This window comes from Cherax quadricarinatus, unplaced genomic scaffold (assembly GCF_038502225.1).
Source record: "Cherax quadricarinatus isolate ZL_2023a unplaced genomic scaffold, ASM3850222v1 Contig452, whole genome shotgun sequence".
In the NCBI taxonomy this organism is placed as follows: Eukaryota; Metazoa; Arthropoda; class Malacostraca; order Decapoda; family Parastacidae; genus Cherax; species Cherax quadricarinatus.
Genome location: NW_027195478.1, coordinates 91,781 through 115,684, shown reverse-complemented (window position 1 = coordinate 115,684; position 23,904 = coordinate 91,781). Strand labels below are relative to the sequence as shown.

General features: G+C 45.6%; 2 protein-coding genes across 7 annotated transcripts in view; both read left to right on the top strand.

The window, feature by feature from the left end:
- Positions 1-23,904, top strand: part of LOC128705420 (zinc finger protein 271-like) — a 58,287-nt gene that overhangs the window by 19,203 nt on the left and 15,180 nt on the right. The gene's annotated exons all lie outside the window — the stretch shown is intronic.
- The window catches only part of LOC128700996 (uncharacterized), a 39,682-nt gene continuing 36,388 nt past the window's right edge, over positions 20,611-23,904 (top strand). For 3 of the 6 annotated variants that reach the window (XM_070080444.1, XM_070080443.1, XM_070080440.1), the window contains exon 1: positions 20,617-20,648. The gene's annotated coding sequence lies outside the window, so the exon portion shown is untranslated. Of the gene's footprint in view, positions 20,649-23,904 lie in introns of all 6 variants that reach the window. The other 3 variants (XM_070080445.1, XM_070080442.1, XM_070080446.1) reach the window with 3 other exon arrangements.

Here is a 23,904-nt window from a genome sequence, read left to right as displayed (position 1 = left end):
AGCAAGTCCTTTTCCGGGGTTACTTCCCTTCTTCTTTTAATGCCACTAGGACCAGCTTGAGAGTCACTGGACCTCTGTCGCACAACAAATCTGTCCATAGAGCTCTGTACCTCCCGTTCCTTTGCGATTTGTCTAAAATGGGCCACAACATTGTCATTGAAATAGTCACCAGCACGGCTTGCAACAGCTGTGTCAGGGTGATTTTCATCTATAAAGGTTTGCAGTTCAACCCACTGTGCACACATTTCCTTAATCTTTGAAGTAGGCACAATGGATTCCACAACTGGCATAGGCTTCTCAGGGTTAGCCCCAAACCCTTCAAAATCTTTCTTAATTTCCATACTAATTCTCACCCTTTTTACCACAGGGTTGGCACTAGAAGCTTTCTTGGGGCCCATGGTCACTTATTTTCCAGAAACAGCACCGAAAACACTGTAATAATACGAAATATTCCGAGTGTATGCTTGGATGTTACCGCGGAGGCTGGCTGGTAAACAATGGGACGGCCGGCACATGTGAGGTTAGCTGAGGGCACATTGGACGCGTCTCGGACGAAAATCGGTAAGCGGGTTTTTAATCGGTATGCGCGGCAAAAATTTTGCGATAAAAGTAATCGGTATGCGGAAAAATCGCTATGTGATGCCATCGTTATGCGGGGGTCCACTGTATTTCCAAAGTCAAATGAGAACTTGTACTAAGGAGAAACCTTTGCCTGAAGTGGTGTCATGGTTCATGCGCCAATATTTCTACCTCTACCAACACTGATATTAAAGTAGGGAAGTGTTTTTACATCTACTTGAAAGACACAAGATAGTGGGAGCATATTACATCATAAACAATACAAACACTAACGAAAAAAAATCCTTTTTCGAGGAATTGAGTTACGTATAACTGGAAAGTGAAGAATTAAGAGAGGTCCTAGAAAGTGCACCAAGGTACAACAATACACAGGGATCATAAAGCAGGACAAGCAGGGAAACTCAGTGATGCTGTCAGTCCTGTTGCTTCCTTCAAAGACAGTGCCTGTGAAGATCTCAAAATAAAGAGGCAGTGTGCCAGCTGGAGATAGTTGTCCTGGTATTTCTGAAGACACTGGTACAGACCTTAACATGAAAAACACTTGAGCAAATGCTAGGACATATTTATTAAAAAACATTTTGGCCCTGGGACCCTGTTCACTTCTAACATACAGAGGTTGAAAGACATATATAGGCAGAGAGTGAGGTGTGACGCATGGTGACCTGAAGAATGCCATGTTGGGATGAAGACGGGTAGACAATGAGATCATGTGACTCCTGTGTTGTTGGTGCTTTGCCTGCTTGAGTATCATATATGCTAATGTTTTAGAAATTTTGTGGTCTGTTTTGTAGTGAGGTCTTTGATAGATGATGTGTTTATGGTGGAAACGTTAATGTTACTCTTAGCAAGTGCCCGGTGAGTATTCGTGGCAACATCACCACATGGGAGCACTATGAACTGCTCAGAGGATTGTTCCTTGGATGGTTTGTTGAAGATAGCTTGTGCCTAGAGTCTGCAATCTTGGATAAAGAAAGATGGAAACTGAAGACGTGTAAGGGCTTGTGCTATGAAAATACATTCTTCTTCAAGAAAACAAGGGCTGGAGATGCGAAGAGGTCTCAAGAAGAAGCCAATGAGGACTCCTCTTTTAGTGCGGGTGTCTTGGTGTGAATAGAAGTGTATAAGATCATCCTTGTTGGTAGGTTTTCTATGTAGTACTTTGAAGAGAAGTTTGTCACTGTTGGGAGATCTGCACAGTAGGACGTCGAGAAAAAGAAGTTTGTCATCCTTTTTTGAGTTCAAGTGTAAACTTTATTGATGGTTCGGCTGCATTGATCTTGTTGAGAAGGGCCTGGATATTGAGACATCGACGATAGAAAACTAGTATATCATCAACGTATCTTAGCCAGGTAATGGTGTTGGGAATGAGGCTGCTGAATTTCTGTCTCCAGGTTTTTCATGAAGAGATTGGCAAGCACAGCACTGAGCAGGCTGCCCATTGCCATCCCAAAGCACTGTTTGTAACAGTTGTCCTGATACTTGAAGTTGAAATTAACATAGAGATCCACTATACTGATGAAATCTAGAAGAGGTAAAGGGAGGTCGTAGTTTTCAGTGAGCCTCTGTCTCAGAATGTTTATTGCAGCATCAGTAGGAATGTTGGTAAAGAGGACTATGATATCGAAGGAAGCCATGAAATTCGAGAGAGAAGGTCACCTGAGTGAGGTGGGCTTGACTTATGGTGCACAGAAGTGCTGAAAGGTATTTGGCAAGGTGGCCAGCTAATCTAAACCAACTTGTAGGTATTTATTACCTAGGTTTATATCAGACCTACACATACAAGATCTAGGAATATAAAATAGAGCTTCAGCTTGTGGGGTCAAAAATGCAGATAAAGCTTTGCAAAATGGTGTTGATACATTACTAGAAATAACTGGTGGTGATGCAGATAGTGGAGGGGGATGTCAGAGAAAACTGCACCATTAGGGAATCCAGCCTCTTCAAGGGGGCTCTGTGACATGGCGAAGAGGCTCGTGGTCTAAGGGATTAAGCCCTTTGGTCTCCTTCCTCAAACTGAATCTAAGTATCCCCCATAATCTTCCCTATCCCATCCTCCCCATCCCCCCCTTTTTCCCCTTTCCTCCCCCCCTCCCAACCCTCCCCTTTCACTATCTCGTTTGTAGTCTCTGGGGTCCTCCCCTCTGGCATTACTGTTTCTAGGTAGGGGAAAGTGCGCTGGGGTTCATCCCACTCCATAGGGTCCCTCAGGGGTGGTGTAGTTTGCCGTGGAATTTGAATTGTCTGGAGGTGCCCTACTCCCTTCCCGAATTTCCGAGAAGTGGGTGGGGTGTCCTGCAGATGATGGGTGTATCTCCAGAGGCTGCCTGTCGGTTCTGGGAGGTGACAGCCGAAGGAGGTATACTTTGTGGCATGTTTCCGACTGCCCTTTCTTTTCCCGGAGTGCTGGTTTACTGGTTGAAGGGTAGGGTATGGTTATGGGTTCCATGCTGCATCAGCACTGATAGTGGGCTCAAGGCCCTCTTGGATGAGGGGGAAGAACTTACGGCCCTTCCGTGCCTTCTTGTGACTGTCCCTCTTTTTTTTCTTTCCTTCTTTCTTTTTTTCTTTAAAGTAACAAGAAAAAAGCACCACTATCATAGAGTCTCCATTCTGTGATAATCCTCCTCCTCCCACGCCCCTTTCTGTTCCCACTTCCTGTTCTGACGTGGCTTCATTACTGAACCATTCTCTAGTCTCTTCTCATACCCCTGTACCCTCTGCTGGTGACGCTTCATCACCTGCTCCAGGTGCTTAGGCGCCACCCATTTCTGTTAATGCTTCTGCCTCTTGCATGCCTTTAACAATGCATCCTGCTTCCCTGAATGCCGTGTGATAGCTTTTGGATTGCCCACCTCCCTCAGGTTGGACTGTCCACAGTACTACTAAACATTCCAGAAGATCTACTGACGACGGTTCTTCGATGTTTGCCCAAAAACGACCTATGCGACACCCACTTCCTTTGCACACCATGTTTACAAGTATGCAGCGAACTGAATTCTTTTCCCTACAACCAACATCTCCAACTGATTATCTTTCTGATCATAGTATTGGTAAAGCTCTTTTACGGCACAGCCAAAATACATATATCCTTTCACACTCTTCGAAGTGGTATGTGTGTTATTACAGTTCAGAATTCAGAACAAGCTCATGATCTTTCCCATATAACTTCCATAGATAACATTCCAATCACAGTTCATAAGCATGCTACTCTCAATTCTTGCAGTGGTATGGTGGTTTTACCACGTACCATTGTACAGAGTGATTTTCTGTCTTGCAGCAATATTTTAGAGCAATTAACCCTTCAGGACCTTCCTGTTCTCAAAGTGGATACATACGTCCTTCCTGCTCGTGGGCAGAGGCCCTTTCCCAGTAACATCTGCCGCCTAACCTTCAAGTGCTATGAACTCCCATCCTCCATTTATATTGCAGGCCATCGCCTAGAGGTCTGTAAAGTAGTCCCTACTCTCCAACAATGTTGTAATTGCTGGCGCTTTGGACACTCCGCTAAATATTGGAGATCTGTGGTGCCGCAGATCATGCCGATACATCTAGCGGTCTTCCCTCCTCTTGTCTCAATTGCAATGAATCTCATCCTTCTTTTTCATACTGTTGTCAAGTCTATCGTAATGAACGAGAAATCTGTTATCTTAAGGAGAGTGATGGCTTAGCGCTTCTTTTTATTATAATAATAATTAAGGAGAGTGAAGGCCTTACGCCATGGCTCTCTCTCAGCTCCGCCTTCAGGGAAATCTTCCTCGTGTTTCTCATTCTCGAGTAGCTCCGAGACCTCCCACCCTGATGGTCCTCCCACCTACCAGCTCCTCTGCTATCATGTTTTCTAGGGTCACCCCCCTTTTCTAATTCTTTTGTGGTTTTACCCTCTGAAACTCAGACCTCCATACCTCTTCCTGCTTCTACTTCTTCATCTTGCTCGCTAGTTTCTCAGTCTACGAGATCTTGCAAGCCTACACCTTCACGCCTATCACCTGTGAATTTGAATCTATCTTCTACCCTCACACAAAGGTGGAGGTTCACCCACTCCCTCATTTAGTCCCCTCTTCTCCTGTTCCACCCCAGTCTTCTTCCCTAGTTACCTTCAAACCTCCTTCCTCTCCAGTTCCACTGCAGGACACTCCTGCCCCCGCCAATGACTGTGGGATGGCCCCAATGTATATGCTCCCTCTCGATAAAATATTTAACGTATGTAAAAGGGGCTTCTTGCAGTTCTTGATGAACATTTAGTTCCATGAGTCTGGGCCTGGGGCAGAGTGCATGGGCATGTCACGTATTGTTTTTTTCAGTGTCCTGTAGTGTGACGATTATGTAAGAAATTCTTGAATTCACCAAATTTTGAGTCTTAGTCATAAAAAATTAATTTAGATTGTCGACCCTTAGTCTGGTTAATTGCTGACTAAACACCGAGTCATATTGGGATTTTAGTATCTCACTCATTTCTTTGCTGTGATCTGTGTAAGCCAGCTTGTTTAAGCAAAGGCCGAATACTGGATGTGATTTTTGCCCTAGATTTACCTGGAGTCTACCTGGAGAGGATTTCAGAAGTTAGTGCCTCAGTGCCCCAGTCTGTAACCAGGTCTCATGGTGGATCAAGGCCTGATCAACTAGGCTGTTACTGTTGGCCGCATGCAAACCGACGTACGAAACACAGCCCGGCTGATAGGTACTGACTTTAGGTGCCTGTCCAAAGCCTTCTTGAAGACAGCTAAGGGGTCTATTGACTGTCTCCTTTTGTATGCTGGGAGGCAAACAGTTTTGGGCCCCTGACATTTATTGAGTTGTCTTTTATCATGCAAGTGGCACCCCTGCTTTTCATTGATGTAAGAAATGGAATATTTTGTTTTTTTTTTCAATTTTCATTTATGGCTTTACGTTCTTTCTCTGTTTCTTGGCTCTTGTATGATTCCTTAAGCTTAAGTTCAGTATTTTCCATTTCTCCGGCCAGTGCTTCAGATAAACTTGCCCTTTTGAGTAACTGCAATTCTTCGCCTTTGCTTGTAGAGGCCGCCTCTGTTTCTAGTTTACATCTTTTCTGTTTTCTTAGGGGAATGTTCCTTAAGCATACCTCACGGTGTTATAATGTGTAATATTTATTCTTAAGGTTATTGTGTGAAGTATAAGGAAAAAGTATACTTCCCGCCTTTTATTTATTCAATAAATTGTAGCCATTTTATCCATTTTTATTTTATCCTTGTCACCCCTCCCTTACATACCATGTAAAGAGGAACTTAGCATACTTTTGGCTAATCTTTTCAACATATCACTACAAACTGGCATAGTGCCTGATAAGTGGAAAAATGGCAAATGTAATACCTATTTACAAGGCAGGTGACAGATCCTTAGCTTCGAACTATAGACCAATAAGCCTTACCTCCATAGTTGGTAAATTTATGGAATCAATAATTGCTGAGGCAATTCGTAGCCATCTTGAAAGGCATAAACTGATTAATGAATCTCAGCACGGTTTTAAAAAGGAGCGTTTCTGTCTTACGAATTTACTAACTTTCTACACTAAGGTGTTTGAGGAGGTAAATCATGGTAATGAATATGATATTGTGTATATGGACTTCAGTAAGACTTTCGATAGAGTTCCACACCAGAGGCTATTGAGGAAACTTAAGGCACACGGAATAGGAGAAATCTTTTCCTGGGTAGAGTTTTGGTTGACAAATAGGCAGCAGAGAGTTTGCATAAATGGGGAGAAATCAGAATGGGGGCACGTCACAAGCGGTGTTCCGCAGTGGTCAGTGTTGGGCCCGTTGTTGTTCACAATTTACATAAACGACATAGATGAGGGAATAAATAGCGATATAGGCAAATTTCCTGATGACACCAATATACGCCATCCAATTCATCCTAATGAGGACACTAGAGCACTCCAGGATGATTTCAATAGACTGATGCAATGGTCAGAGAAGTGGCAGAAGCAGTTTAATATAGACAAATGCAAAGTTCTAAATGTTGAACAGGACAATAACCATGCCACATATAAACTAAATAATGTAGATCTTAATACTACTGATTGCGAAAAGGATTTAGGAGTTCTGGTTAGCAGTAATTTGAAACCAAGACAACAGTGCATTAGTGTTCGCAATAAAGCTAACAGAATCCTTGGCCTCATATCAAGAAATATAAATAATGTAAGTCCTCAGGTTGTTCTTCAACTCTATATATCCTTGGTTAGACCTCATTTAGATTATGCTGCTCACTTCTGGTCACTGCATTACAGAATGGATATAAATGCTCTGGAAAACGTACAGAGGATGACAAAGTTGATCCCATGTATCAGAAATCTTCCCTATGAGGATAGACTGAGGACCTGAATCTGCACTCTCTAGAAAGGCGTAGAATTAGGGAGGATATGATTAAGGTGCATAAATGGAAAACAGGAATTAAAAAAGGGGATGTAAATAGCATGTTGAAAATATCCAGCCAAGACAGGACTCACAGCAATGGTTCTAAGTTGGAAAAATTCAGATTCAGGAAGGATATAGGAAAGTACTGGTTTGGTAATAGAGTTGTGGATGAGTGGAACAAACTCCCGAGTACAGTTATAGAGGCCAGAACGTTGTGTAGCTTTAAAAACAGGTTGGATAAATACATGAGTGGATGTGGGTGGGTGTGAGTTGGACCTGACTAGCTTGTGCTGGTAGGTCAGTTGCCGTGCTCCTTCCTTAGTGAATGGAACCTGACATGACTACCTTAAGGCATTGGCGTAAGCCGGTGAGTGAAATGGACTCGCCTCGCATGGGCCAGTGGGCCTGTTGCAGTGCTCCTTCTTTCTTATGTTCTTAATTAAAGAGAACGTAATACTGTTTTGGAAGGAGTAACCCACTTATGTTCTTAATTAAAGAGAACGTAATACTGTTTTGGAAGGAGTAACCCACTTATGTTCTTAATTAAAGAGAACGTAATACTGTTTTGGAAGGAGTAACCCACTTATGTTCTTAATTAAAGAGAACGTAATACTGTTTTGGAAGGAGTAACCCACTTATGTTCTTAATTAAAGAGAACGTAATACTGTTTTGGAAGGAGTAACCCACTTATGTTCTTAATTAAAGAGAACGTAATACTGTTTTGGAAGGAGTAACCCACTTATGTTCTTAATTAAAGAGAACGTAATACTGTTTTGGAAGGAGTAACCCACTTATGTTCTTAATTAAAGAGAACGTAATACTGTTTTGGAAGGAGTAACCCACTTATGTTCTTAATTAAAGAGAACGTAATACTGTTTTGGAAGGAGTAACCCAGTTAATCGGTATTTTTGCATAGTGGATAATATGCCATATCGAAGTCTTTATTCTTTCAGTAGTTTACCTGGAGAGGATTTCGGGGGTCAGCGCCCCCGCGGCCCGGTCTAAGACCAGGCCTCATGGTGGATCAGGGTTTGATCACCCAGGCTGGTACTGCTGGCCGCACGCAAGCTGACGTTCAAACCACAGCCCTGTTGGTCAGGTACTGACTTTAGGTGCCTGTCCAGTGCCGTCTTGAAGACAGCCAGGGGTCTTGAAGACAGCCAGGGGTCTTGAAGACAGCCAGGGGTCTTGAAGACAACCAGGGGTCTTGAAGACAACCAGGGGTCTTGAAGACAGCCAGGGGTCTTGAAGACAACCAGGGGTCTTGAAGACAACCAGGGGTCTTGAAGACAACCAGGGGTCTTGAAGACAACCAGGGGTCTTGAAGACAACCAGGGGTCTTGAAGACAGCCAGGGGTCTTGAAGACAACCAGGGGTCTTGAAGACAGCCAGGGGTCTTGAAGACAACCAGGGGTCTTGAAGACAACCAGGGGTCTTGAAGACAGCCAGGGGTCTTGAAGACAGCCAGGGGTCTTGAAGACAACCAGGGGTCTTGAAGACAACCAGGGGTCTTGAAGACAGCCAGGGGTCTTGAAGACAGCCAGGGGTCTTGAAGACAACCAGGGGTCTTGAAGACAACCAGGGGTCTTGAAGACAACCAGGGGTCTTGAAGACAACCAGGGATCTTGAAGACAACCAGGGGTCTTGAAGACAACCAGGGGTCTTGAAGACAACCAGGGGTCTTGAAGACAACCAGGGGTCTTGAAGACAACCAGGGATCTTGAAGACAACCAGGGGTCTTGAAGATAACCAGGGGTCTTGAAGACAGCCAGGGGTCTTGAAGACAACCAGGGGTCTTGAAGACAACCAGGGGTCTTGAAGACAACCAGGGGTCTTGAAGATAACCAGGGGTCTAGAAGACAGCCAGGGGTCTTGAAGACAACCAGGGGTCTTGAAGACAGCCAGGGGTCTTGAAGACAACCAGGGGTCTTGAAGACAGCCAGGGGTCTTGAAGACAGCCAGGGGTCTTGAAGACAACCAGGGGTCTAGAAGACAGCCAGGGGTCTTGAAGACAGCCAGGGGTCTTGAAGACAGCCAGGGGTCTTGAAGACAGCCAGGGGTCTTGAAGACAGCCAGGGGTCTTGAAGACAACCAGGGGTCTAGAAGACAGCCAGGGGTCTTGAAGACAACCAGGGGTCTAGAAGACAGCCAGGGGTCTTGAAGACAACCAGGGGTCTTGAAGACAGCCAGGGGTCTTGAAGACAGCCAGGGGTCTTGAAGACAGCCAGGGGTCTTGAAGACAGCCAGGGGTCTTGAAGACAGCCAGGGGTCTTGAAGACAGCCAGGGGTCTTGAAGACAGCCAGGGGTCTTGAAGACAACCAGGGGTCTAGAAGACAGCCAGGGGTCTTGAAGACAACCAGGGGTCTTGAAGACAGCCAGGGGTCTTGAAGACAACCAGGGGTCTTGAAGACAGCCAGGGGTCTTGAAGACAGCCAGGGGTCTTGAAGACAACCAGGGGTCTAGAAGACAGCCAGGGGTCTTGAAGACAGCCAGGGGTCTTGAAGACAGCCAGGGGTCTTGAAGACAGCCAGGGGTCTTGAAGACAGCCAGGGGTCTTGAAGACAGCCAGGGGTCTTGAAGACAACCAGGGGTCTTGAAGACAGCCAGGGGTCTTGAAGACAACCAGGGGTCTTGAAGACAGCCAGGGGTCTTGAAGACAACCAGGGGTCTTGAAGACAGCCAGGGGTCTAGAAGACAGCCAGGGGTCTTGAAGACAACCAGGGGTCTTGAAGACAGCCAGGGGTCTTGAAGACAACCAGGGGTCTTGAAGACAACCAGGGGTCTTGAAAACAGCCAGGGGTCTTGAAGACAGCCAGGGGTCTTGAAGACAGCCAGGGGTCTTGAAGACAGCCAGAGGTCTTGAAGACAGCCAGGGGTCTTGAAGATAACCAGGGGTCTTGAAGACAGCCAGGGGTCTTGAAGATAGCCAGGGGTCTTGAAGACAACCAGGGGTTTTGAAGACAGCTAGGGGTCTTGAAGACAGCCAGGGGTCTTGAAGACAACCAGGGGTTTTGAAGACAGCTAGGGGTCTTGAAGACAACCAGGGGTTTTGAAGACAGCCAGGGGTCTTGAAGACAACCAGGGGTCTTGAAGACAGCCAGGGGTCGTGAAGAGAGCCAGGGGTCTTGAAGACAGCCAGGGGTCTTGAAGACAACCAGGGATCTTGAAGACAACCAGGGGTCGTGAAGAGAGCCAGGGGTCTTGAAGACAGCCAGGGGTCTTGAAGACAACCAGGGGTCTTGAAGACAACCAGGGATCTTGAAGACAGCCAGGGGTCGTGAAGACAGCCAGGGGTCTTGAAGACAGCCAGGGGTCTTGAAGACAACCAGGGGTCTTGAAGACAACCAGGGGTCTTGAAGACAGCCAGGGGTCTCGAAGACAACCAGGGGCCTTGAAGACAACCAGGGGCCTTGAAGACAACCAGGGGTCTTGAAGACAACCAGGGGTCTTGAAGACAACCAGGGGTCTTGAAGACAGCCAGGGGTCTTGAAGACAGCCAGGGGTCTCGAAGACAACCAGGGGCCTTGAAGACAACCAGGGGTCTTGAAGACAACCAAGGCTCTATTGGTAATCCCCCTTATGTATGCTGGGATGCAGTTGAACAGTCTTGGGCCCCTGACACTTATTGTGTTGTCTTTCAGTGTACTCGTGGCACCGCTGCTTTTCATCAGGGGAATGTTGCATCTCCTGCCCAGTCTTCTACTTTCACAGGGAGTGATTTCCGTGTGTAAGTTTGGTACCAATCCCTCCAGGACTTTCCAAGTGTATATTATCATGTTTAAATCCTTAACTGTCCAAATATTGATTCACGTGTCCACTGCTAGTGCTTCTAATATCTGAAATATATATATATATATATATAAAGAGGGCAATTTTCTGTAAGTAATAATTACCTAGAGTATACCTGGAGAGGGTTTTGGGGGTTAACGCCCCCTGCAGCCCGGTCTGTGACCAGAACCTCACACCAAAAAAACATTTTAGCGGAATTGTATATAATGAACCAATGTGATGTAGAGTGGTTGAGTTGGAAGGTACAATGTGATGTAGAATGGTTGAGTTAGAAGGTACAATGTGATGTAGAGTGGTTGAGTTGGAAGGTACAATGTGATGTAGAATGGTTGAGTTAGAAGGTACAATGTGATGTAGAATGGTTGAGTTAGAAGGTACAATGTGATGTAGAATGGTTGAGTTAGAAGGTACAATGTGATGTAGAATGGTTGAGTTAGAAGGTACAATGTGATGTAGAATGGTTGAGTTAGAAGGTACAATGTGATGTAGAGTGGTTGAGTTAGAAGGTACAATGTGATGTAGAGTGGTTGAGTTAGAAGGTACAATGTGATGTAGAGTGGTTGAGTTAGAAGGTACAATGTGATGTAGAGTGGTTGAGTTAGAAGGTACAATGTTCCTGACCATATATGGTATAGGTCGAGTTATGTGTTTATTTAGGATCTATTGTAGTGGTGGTGGTGACGGTATGTGAGTTATGTTGTGTGTTTGTGTTAGTTCTTAGTTTAATGTGGTTATTATGCACAGCATACCCATCCTGTGGGTGGTAGTCACACCATACCCATCCTGTGGGTGGTAGTCACCTCATACCCATCCTGTGGGTGGTAGTCACCCCATACCCATCCTGTGGGTGGTAGTCACACCATACCCATCCTGTGGGTGGTAGTCACACCATACCCATCCTGTGGGTGGTAGTCACCCCATACCCATCCTGTGGGTGGTAGTCACACCATACCCATCCTGTGGGTGGTAGTCACACCATACCCATCCTGTGGGTGGTAGTCACACCATACCCATCCTGTGGGTGGTAGTCACACCATACCCATCCTGTGGGTGGTAGTCACCCCATACCCATCCTGTGGGTGGTAGTCACCTCATACCCATCCTGTGGGTGGTAGTCACCTCATACCCATCTTGTGGGTGGTAGTCACCCCATACCCATCCTGTGGGTGGTAGTCACAGCATACCCATCCTGTGGGTGGTAGTCACACCATACCCATCCTGTGGGTGGTAGTCACACCATACCCATCCTGTGGGTGGTAGTCACACCATACCCATCCTGTGGGTGGTAGTCACCCCATACCCATCCTGTGGGCGGTAGTCACCCCATACCCATCCTGTGGGTGGTAGTCACACCATACCCATCCTGTGGGTGGTAGTCACACCATACCCATCCTGTGGGTGGTAGTCACCCCATACCCATCCTGTGGGTGGTAGTCACCCCATACCCATCCTGTGGGTGGTAGTCACCCCATACCCATCCTGTGGGTGGTAGTCACCCCATACCCATCCTGTGGGCGATAGTCACCCCATACCCATCCTGTGGGTGGTAGTCACACCATACCCATCCTGTGGGTGGTAGTCACCCCATACCCATCCTGTGGGTGGTAGTCACCCCATACCCATCCTGTGGGTGGTAGTCACCCCATACCCATCCTGTGGGTGGTAGTCACACCATACCCATCCTGTGGGTGGTAGTCACCCCATACCCATCCTGTGGGTGGTAGTCACACCATACCCATCCTGTGAGTGGTAGTCACCCCATACCCATCCTGTGGGTGGTAGTCACACCATACCCATCCTGTGGGCGGTAGTCACACCATACCCATCCTGTGGGTGGTAGTCACACCATACCCATCCTGTGGGTGGTAGTCACCCCATACCCATCCTGTGGGCGGTAGTCACCCCATACCCAACCTGTGGGTGGTAGTCACACCATACCCATCCTGTGGGTGGTAGTCACACCATACCCATCCTGTGGGTGGTAGTCACCCCATACCCATCCTGTGGGTGGTAGTCACCCCATACCCATCCTGTGGGCGGTAGTCACCCCATACCCATCCTGTGGGCGGTAGTCACCCCATACCCATCCTGTGGGCGGTAGTCACCCCATACCCATCCTGTGGGTGGTAGTCACACCATACCCATCCTGTGGGTGGTAGTCACCCCATACCCATCCTGTGGGTGGTAGTCACACCATACCCATCCTGTGGGTGGTAGTCACACCATACCCATCCTGTGGGCGGTAGTCACCACATACCCATCCTGTGGGTGGTAGTCACCCCATACCCATCCTGTGGGTGGTAGTCACACCATACCCATCCTGTGGGTGGTAGTCACACCATACCCATCCTGTGGGTGGTAGTCACACCATACCCATCCTGTGGGCGGTAGTCACCACATACCCATCCTGTGGGTGGTAGTCACCCCATACCCATCCTGTGGGTGGTAGTCACACCATACCCATCCTGTGGGTGGTAGTCACACCATACCCATCCTGTGGGTGGTAGTCACACCATACCCATCCTGTGGGTGGTAGTCACACCATACCCATCCTGTGGGTGGTAGTCACACCATACCCATCCTGTGGGTGGTAGTCACACCATACCCATCCTGTGGGTGGTAGTCACACCATACCCATCCTGTGGGTGGTAGTCACACCATACCCATCCTGTGGGTGGTAGTCACACCATACCCATCCTGTGGGCGGTAGTCAAAAGATTACAGAGGTACATAATGGGTCCAGGGACTGGACTCCAAAGTTTTGATAGCTGAGCAAGTTACAGAGGTAATGAATTCACAATTTACAAAGGTAATGAACTCACAATTTACAAAGGTAATGAACTCACAATTTACAAAGGTAATGAACTCCAGGTAGGTCTGGTCACAACTATGACAAGTTACAAAGGTATTAACAGATTACAGAGGTACGTAATGGGTCCAGGGACCGGGCCCCCAAAGTTGTGATGGCTGAACTAGGTACAAAGGTATGTTTGTGGTGGGATGATATATTGGGCCACAAAGCTCTTCCCTGATGTTTACTTATGTACGGATTCAGTCAGGGGATCATAATGATACGATAGATTGTTTGGAATCGTGTCATTGCGATTTTGTGAGTCATGTCGGCGGCTTTAAGGGGACCTGAGCTAGAGTTCGTCACGGCCATGCTAGTGGGAGATTCGTCTGTCAAAACTTGCATTTGTGGTGACAGAGCATTCTGAAAAAATATACCCTGACTTTGCTCCCTGCAAATAAGGCATTACCACTTGTGTGTGTACTCACCTATTTGTGGTTGCAGGGGTCGAGTCACAGCTCCTGGCCCCGCCTCTTCGCTGATTGCTACTAGGTCCTCTCTCTCCCTGCCCCATGAGCTCTATCATACCTCGCCTTAAAACTATGTATGGTTCCTGCCTCCACCACATCACTTTCTAGGCTATTCCACGGCCTGACTACTCTATGACTGAAGAAATACTTCCTAACATCCCTTTGATTCATCTGAGTCTTCAACTTCCAATTGTGACCTCTTGTGTCTGTGTCCCATCTCTGGAACATCCCGTCTTTGTCCACCTTGTCTATTCCGCGCAGTATTTTATATGTCGTTATCATGTCTCCCCTGACCCTCCTGTCCTCCAGTGTCGTCAGGCCGATTTCCCTCAACCTTTCTTCATAGGACAATCCCCGTAGCTCTGGGACTAGTCTTGTTGCAAACCTTTGCACTTTCTCTAATTTCTTGACGTGCTTGACTAGGTGTGGATTCCAAACTGGTGCTGCATACTCCAGTATGGGCCTGACGTAGATGGTATACAGAGTCTTAAACGAATCCTTACTGAGGTATCGGAACGCTATCCGTAGGTTTGCCAGGCGCCCATATGCTGCAGCAGTTATTTGGTTGATGTGCGCCTCCGGTGATGTGCTCAACAGAACACTTGACCATAACACAAGGCACAGATCACTCTTTGATGTTCCTCGTGTCCATCTCACACTATGCAAAAACTCAATGCACATAAAAGGCCCTAAAATCTGGAATTCATTACCTGTAAATATAAAAGAAACACTACCTGTTTATAAATTCAAGTCTCTTCTCAAAGATCACTTACTCACCCAAAACCAAATAAATACTGAATAACTGAACCTTATAAATTGTATATCTTAAATGTTTCTCACAATTATATCACAAATGTTAAGCCTAAAACCCAATCTAACTTTATTATTTTTTAAATACACTACCTAACAGAATACTCCATACGACTGAATGTACAACAATGCATGCAACCTTATGACCTGTCTTTGTAATACTCATTTGTATTTTATAGTTATCTGTTTACAATAATGTTTTATCACTGATTTCATCATTGCTTAGTTAATCTTAAGTTAATTTTAAGCCAGCCCGTAATGCTATGCATATAAGTGGCTTTGGCATGCTGCTCTTACCTGTATTTTTTGTACCTCTGTGTGTATGCTAAAATTACTAAATAAATAAATAAATAAATAAATGGTCACCCCGAGGTCTTTCTCCCTGAGTGAGGTCTGTAGTCTTTGTCCACCTAGCCTATACTCTGTCTGCGGTCTTCTTTGCCCCTCCCCAATCTTCAGGACTTTGCATTTGGCAGGATTGAATTCGAGAAGCCAGTTTCTGGACCACATGTCCAGCCTGTCCAGGTCTCTTTGCAGTCCTGCCTCATCCTCATCCGATTTAATTCTTCTCATCAACTTCACATCATCTGCGAACAGGAACACTTCAGAGTCTATTCCTTCCATCATGTCGTTCGCATATATCAAAAATAGCACTGGCCCTAGAACTGACCCCTGTGGGACCCCGCTCGTCACAGGTGCCCACTGTGATACATCATTACGTACCATGACTCGTTGCTGCCTCCCTGTCAGGTATTCCCTGATCCACTGCAGTGCCCTCCCTGTTACATGCGCCTGATCCTCCAGCTTCTGCACTTATCTCTTGTGGGGAACTGTGTCAAAGGCCTTCCTGCAGTCTAGGAAAGCGCAATCAACCCACCCCTCTCTCTCGTGTCTTACTTCTGTTACCTTGTCATAAAACTCCAGGAGGTTTGTGATACAAGATTGCCTTCCATGAACCCATGCTGGTTTTCATTTATAATCTTGTTCCGTTCCAGGTGTTCGACCACTCTTCCCCCTCAAGGAAGGTTCCTTGATGTTGGTGAGGGGCTCTTGATTTAGGGAATTGGATCTGTGGTCCAGTTCCCCGAATTAAGCCTGAATGCCTTCCACATCCCCCCCCAGGCGCTGTATAATCCTCCTGGTTTAGCGCTTCCCCTTGATTATAATAATAATAATAATCGACCACTCTCCTCCTGATAATCTTCTCCATGACTTTGCACACAATACATGTCAGAGACACAGGTCTGTAGTTTAGCACCTCGTTTCTGTTTCCTTAAATATGTGTGTGTGTGTGTGTGTGTGTGTGTGTGTGTGTGTGTGTGTGTGTGTGTATGTATGTGAAAGGGTGGTTTTTATGTAGTTAGCTGATGATGGGGTGTGTTAGGGAGATAAGATGTTTCTTGACGGTAGTTTTGAAAATGGTGGCTGAGTCTGCAGTTCTAGAGTTTCCAGGCAGGGAGTTCCAGATTTTAGTTGGACACGGGGAATGTCATAGAGATGTTTGTGTCTGGTGTTGTGCCTGTGGCTCCTGTCACAACTATCAAGAAAGTGTTTTAGTTCAGGGTTAATATTGGAATTGACAGTTGTGTAAATGTAGGTTGCACAGTAGTAAGTGTGGATGTTCTGTACAGTGAGTAAGTTTAGGTCTTTGAAGAGTTGGGGGAAAGTTGTTGTCTAGCATTGGACTGCATGATAATTCTTACTGCGGCTTTTTGTTGGGTTATTATTGGCTTTAGGTGTGTTGCTGCTGTTGATCCCCAGGCACAAATAACATAGGTGAGGTAGGGATAGATGAGTGAATACTACAGCATGAGAAGGGCTTATTGTGGTACGTAGTAACATATCTTGGAGAGGATCCCAACAGTTCTGGATACTTTTTTTTCCCTGTGTGTTGGATATGGGTGTCGAAATTCAGGTTGTTGTCAAGGTGTAGGCCCAGGAATTTGCCCTCATTATGTTTAGCAATAAGAGTGTTGTCAATCATAATGTTCAGTTGTGCAACACTTGCTCTGTTTCCAAACATTATATAGAAGGTTTTGTCAATGTTAAGAGGACTGCCAATAAACTTTTATTGGCAGTCCTCCAGGTTCATATTTTTACAAACTCTTCGTTAACAATGCTGTTGAGTGAGGCAACGTTAGGGTGGGAGATGACCTAAGTCGTGTCATCAGCAAAGAGAATTGGTTTCAGGTGTTGTGATACATTAGGAAGATCATTGATATATAAGAGAAAGAGCAGGGGACCAAGTACACTTCCCTGTGGCACTCCAGTACCAAGTGGTGGTGTAGATGACCTTGTGTCCTTAATGATGACGTATTGATACCTGTTAGTAAGGTAGGATTTGAAATACATAAGAGTGTGGCTCAACACTGTTCAGCTGCCTCTCAGCATACATAAGGGGGATTACCAATAGAACCCTGGCTGTCTTCAAGACTCCTGGCTGTCTTCAAGACACCTGGCTGTCTTCAAGACTCCTGGCTGTCTTCAAGACCCCTGACTGTCTTCAAGACCCCTGACTGTCTTCAAGACCCCTGGTTGTCTGCAATACACCTGGCTGTCTTCAAGCCCCCTGGCTGCCTTCAGGACACCTGGCTGTCTTCAAGATCCCTGGTTGTCTTCAAGACCCCTGGCTGTCTTCAAGACTCCTGGCTGTCTTCAAGACCCCTGGTTGTCTGCAATACACCTGGCTGTCTTCAAGCCCCCTGGCTGCCTTCAGGACACCTGGCTGTCTTCAAGATCCCTGGTTGTCTTCAAGACCCCTGGCTGTCTTCAAGACTCCTGGCTATCTTCAAGACCCCTGGTTGTCTGCAATACACCTGGCTGTCTTCAAGCCCCCTGGCTGCCTTCAGGACACCTGGCTGTCTTCAAGATCCCTGGTTGTCTTCAAGACACCTGGCTGTTTACCTGGAGTTTACCTGGAGAGAGTTCCGGGGGTCAACGCCCCCGCGGCCCGGTCTGTGACCAGGCCTCCTGGTGGACCAGAGCCTGATCAACCAGGATGTTGCTGCTGGCTGCACGCAAACCAACATACGAGCCACAGCTCGGCTGGTCAGGAACCGACTTTAGGTGCTTGTCCAGTGCCAGCTTGAAGACTGCCAGGGGTCTGTTGGTAATCCCCCTTATGTATGCTGGGAGGCAGTTGAACAGTCTCGGGCCCATGACACTTATTGTATGGTCTCTTAACGTGCTAGTGACACCCCTGCCTTTCATTGGGGGGATGTTGCATCGTCTGCCAAGTCTTTTGCTTTCGTAGTGAGTGATTTTCGTGTGCAAGTTCGGTACTAGTCCATCTAGGATTTTCCAGGTGTATATAATCATGTATCTCTCCCGCCTGCATTCCAGGGAATACAGGTTTAGGAACCTCAAGTGCTCCCAGTAATTGAGGTGTTTTATCTCCATTATGCGCGCCGTGAAGGTTCTCTGTATGTTTTCTAGGTCAGCAATTTCACCTGCCAAAGGTGCTGTTAGTGTGCAGCAATATTCCAGCCTAGATAGAACAAGTGACCTGAAGAGTGTCATCATGGGCTTGGCCTCCCTAGTTTTGAAGGTTCTCATTATCCATCCTGTCATTTTTCTAGCAGATGCGATTGATACAATGTTATGGTCCTTGAAGGTGAGATCCTCCGACATGATCACTCCCAGGTCTTTGATGTTGGTGTTTCGCTCTATTTTGTGGTCAGAATTTGTTTTGTACTCTGATGAAGATTTAATTTCCTCGTGTTTACCATATCTGAGTAATTGAAATTTCTCATCGTTGAACTTCATATTGTTTTCTGCAGCCCACTGAAAGATTTGGTTGATGTCCGCCTGGAGCCTTGCAGTATCTGCAATGGAAGACACTGTCATGCAGATTCGGGTGTCATCTGCAAAGGAAGACACGGTGCTGTGGCTGACATCCTTGTCTATGTCGGATATGAGGATGAGGAACAAGATGGGAGCGAGTACTGTGCCTTGTGGAACAGAGTTTTTCACCGTAGCTGCCGCGGACTTTACTCTGTTGACGACTACTCTCTGTGTTCTGTTAGTGAGGAAATTATAGTTCCATCGACCGACTTTTCCTGTTATTCCTTTAGCACGCATTTTGTGCGCTATTACGCCATGGTCACACTTGCCGAAGTCTGTATATATTACATCTGCATTCTTTTTGTCTTCTAGTGCATTTAGGACCTTGTCGTAGTGATCCAATAGTTGAGACAGACAGGAGCGACCTGTTCTAAACCCATGTTGCCCTGGGTTGTGTAACTGATGGGTTTCTAGATGGGTGGTGATCTTGCTTCTTAGGACCCTTTCAAAGATTTTTATGATATGGGATATTAGTGCTATCGGTCTGTAGTTCTTTGCTGTTGCTTTACTGCCCCCTTTGTGGAGTGGGGCTATGTCTGTTGTTTTTAGTAACTGTGGGACGACCCCCGTGATCCATGCTCCCTTCAAGACCCTTGGCTGTCTTCCAGACTCCTTGTTGTCTTCAAGACCCCTGGCTGTCTTCAAGACTCCTGGCTGTCTTCAAGACCCTTGGTTGTCTTCAAGGCCCCTGGCTGTCTTCAAGACCCCTGGTTGTCTTCAAGACCCCTGGCTGTCTTCAAGACCCCTGGTTATCTTCAAGACCCCTGGCTGTCTTCAAGGCCCCTGGCTGTCTTCAAGACCTCTGGTTGTCTTCAAGACCCCTGGCTGTCTTCAAGACCCCTGGTTGTCTTCAAGACCCCTGGCTGTCTTGTTATTACTGTTCTTGCTGTTGAACAACGGTTTAGTGCCGATGGAGGTAGCGTAGGTAGCAATGATACGGCCGTGGACTAGTTTGGCTTTAATTGGGTAGGAGTGAGTACACAACAGGTAATGTGAGGGAATGACCGATAGCCAGTCCGTGGAGGGGAAGCACTTGTACCTCTCAAGTCAGTCGGCGGGGAAGTGAGGACGAATGGGCCCAGCATCCCACCGACCTGGGTAAGCCTACAGAGGGCAGCACTTAAATGTCGCGGAATATGAACTAAGCTGGCAGACAGCATAGGCTGTCTGTGTTAACAGTACAGGCTGTCTACAGTCTTCAAGACCCCTGGTTGTCTTCAAGACCCTTGGGTGTCTTCAAGACCCCTGGTTGTCTTCAAGACCCCTGGTTGTCTTCAAGACCCCTGGTTGTCTTCAAGACCCCTGGCTGTCTTCAAGACCCCTGGCTGTCTTCAAGGCCCCTGGTTGTCTTCAAGACCCCTGGCTGTCTTCAAGACCCCTGGCTGTCTTCAAGACCCCTGGCTGTCTTCAAGAAAGCACTGGACATGCACCTAAACTCAGTACCTGACCAGCCGGGCTGTGGTCGTACTTCGGGTTACGTGCGGCCAACAGTAACACCCTGGTTGATCAACGCTTGTTCCACCATGATGCCTGGTCTCAGACCGGACCACGGGGGCGTTGACCCCCGAGAACCTTCTCCAGGTATCAGAGATTAATTTATTATTATTTATTGTACCTTTAGTTATTATATGTGTTGAAAGTAATTTATACTTAATAAAATAAATATTCATCGTTATTGAAGTTTAAGTATTAGTTATATATTAATAATTTTGTTAATAACGAATGTGATGTTGTTCACTAGAGCCAAAATTTCTTGAAGATAAATTTATTATAGTATAGTTATTAATGAAAAGTTTTAAAATAATATATACTCTTTAAAATAAATGTTATTTATTTATGAACTATTAAGTATATGGTTTAAAATATTAATTTTGTTAATAATGAATGTGTGTTGTTATTGTTGTTGTTATGGCGGCGACAAATTTATCTTCCAGGTGAGTTTATTAGTTATTTTTTTGTGTTTTAAGGGACCTGATGGTCCAAGATAATTGATGATGTGAGAAATATTGATGTTAATGTTGATGTTAGTTATTGATGACGTCATAGACCTAACTTGTTGTTTTATTGATGATAAATATTGACGTTTCCCTCAACTTGTATCTTTCAACAATATATTTCTTCCAGCTCCTCTTATCTACCATTTATTTAATATTATTTTCTTATATTTTGTGTTATTATTGACAGACTACTAAGTGATTTAGGCCTTCATAGACCTACATGTTAAATTTTGTTTCATGCAAAACTCGTATATTTCACTAATATATTTCTTACAGGTGTTGTGTTGTACTTAATTTATCTATTATAATACAATTTTGTGATATATATCGCACCAGGGGACGTATTTAGGCCTTCATAGGCCTATTTTTTACTAAAAATTTGCACTCTAGTTTTTATTTCTCAGGTGACGGTGTGTAGGCCTTATTTTACCTATTATATTATTATTTTGTGATATATATCCCACCTGGCAAGTAATTTAGGCCTTCATAGGCCTATTTGGTCTAGAAAGAGATCAATATTTTGTGTGTTAACTCAATGTTGAACTAAACATTAAGTTTAACATTATTATTGGTAAACATAATGAGGGAAAATTTCTGGACCTCGATAATAATCGGAAAATCAACATCGATATCCAACACGTAATAAAAGTCTCTAAAAACAGTTGGGATCCTGTCAAATATGTGTTACTGTGTGCCCCGCTGCCTGGCGGGCGAAGCTCTTGCTTCGCACGCTGAGCGTCCGGGTTCGATTCCCGGCGGGGTGGAAACGTTTCGGCGTGATTCCTTACACCTGTTGTCCTGTTCACCTAGCAGCAAATAGGTACCTGGGTGTTAGTCGACTGGTGTGGGTCGCATCCTGGGGGACAAGATTAAGGACCCCAATGGAAATAAGTTAGACAGTCCTCGATGACGCACTGACTTTCTTGGGTTATCCTGGGTGGCTAACCCTCCGGGGTTAAAAATCCGAACGAAATCTTATCACAAACAGCACTACTTACACTATACTATTCATTGATCTACTTGTACTTCCTGGGAAGTAATGTAGGCCCTCATAGGCCTAGATTTGTTATTATGTAGCTAAATGTGGCAGTTATTTACACTTCAGTTTTAATAGTGTATTTCTTATGTGGAAAATTCCTTCATGATAAGAGAGTCTTGATCCAAGGAACTTGAGTTGTCTTCCATTTCCTTGAACTGACCTAAATTGCCTCCCATTTCTCCAGACACTAAATTCTACTATGGGTTTAGTGCTTCTCTCTTGAATGTAATTCAGAATGATAATAATAATAATAATAATAATAATAATAATAATCATAGCACTCCAGGTATAATAATTCAAAATAATAATAATAATATTAGTAATGATAATAATCATAACACTTCAAGTCGAACATTTTTTGCACTTTCAATAAATAGAACCAGTGTATGTTACGCAATACGTACTTTTTGTGATAAAGTTAGGTTAAGTTAGGTATTGTAAGGTAAGGTATCATATAATTAAGATTAGGTTAGTTATTGCTTAATTATGATTAGGTTAGGTATTGCATCATTAAGATTTGGTTAGGTATTGCTTAATTAAAATCTACCACTCACAGCTTTTCTTATTGAGCTGAGTTCATGACATAAAACTACCTGACAGCTACTGAAAGGGTTAATGAAATATGATAATTTTACAATAACAAAAAAGGCACAATACCGTGGCTGGAACGATACACAAATAACCCGCACATAGAAGAGAGGAACTTACGACGACGTTTCGGTCCGACTTGGACCATTTACAAAGTCACACTGACCAGAAGTGGAGCAGGACGGCTATATATAGGCAGGAAGAGGTGGTGGTGGTGGTGGTAGTAGTAGTGGTAGAAGTAGTAATAGTAGTTGTGGTAGTGGTAGTAGTGGGGAATTAAGGAGGAGGAGCCAGGGGAAGGGGAAGTGATGATTTCATCACTTCCCCTTCCCCCCACCTCTGTGCACTTGCTCTCCCTCTGTGGGCACCTAGCTCCCTTGTGGGCACCTAGCTCCCTTGTGGGCACCTAGCTCCCTTGTGGGCACCTAGCTCCCTTTTGGGCACCTAGCTCCCTTGTGGGCACCTAGCTCCCTTGTGGGCACCTAGCTCCCTTGTGGGCACCTAGCTCCCTTGTGGGCACCTAGCTCCCTTGTGGGCACCTAGCTCCCTTGTGGGCACTCTAGCTCCCTTGCAGTGCTCCCTTGTGGGCACCTAGCTCCCTTGTGGGTACCTAGCTCACTTGTGGGCACCTAGCTCCCTTGTGGGCACCTAGCTTCCTTGTGGGCACCTAGCTCCCTTGTGGGCACCTAGCTCCCTTGTGGACACCTAGCTCCCTTGTGGGCACCTAGCTCCCTTGTGGGCACCTAGCTCCCTTGTGGGCACCTAGCTCCCTTGTGGGCACCTAGCTCCCTTGTGGGCACCTAGCTCCCTTGTGGGCACCTAGCTCCCTTGTGGGCACCTAGCTCCCTTGCAGTGCTCCCCTTTCTTTGTATTTGACTGGCTCCTCCTCCTTATTCCCCACTACTACCACTACCACTACTACTACCACTACTACTACTACTACTACAACTACTACCACTACTACTTCCACTACTACCAATACTGCTACCAATACTACTACCAATACTGCTACTACTACCGCTACTACTACCACTACTACTACCACTACTACTACCGCTACTACTACCGCTACTACTACCGCTACTACTACCGCTACTACTACCACTACTACCGCTACTACTACCACTACTACTACCACTACTACTACTACCAATACTACTACTACCGCTACTACTACCACTACTACTACTACTACTACTACTACTACTACTACTACTACTACTACTACTACTACTACTACTTCTACCACCACTACTACTACTACTACTACTACTACTACTACTACTACTACTACTACTACTACTACCACTACTACTACTACTACTACTTCTACCACTACCACCACTACTACTACTACTACTACTACTACTACTACTACTTCTACCACTACTACTACTACTACTACTTCTACCACTACCACCACTACTACTACTACTACTACTACTACTACTACTACTACTACTACTACTACTACTACTACTACTACTACTACTACTACTACTACTACCACCACTACTATTACTACCACCACCACTACCTCTTCCTGCCTATACAGTGGACCCCCGG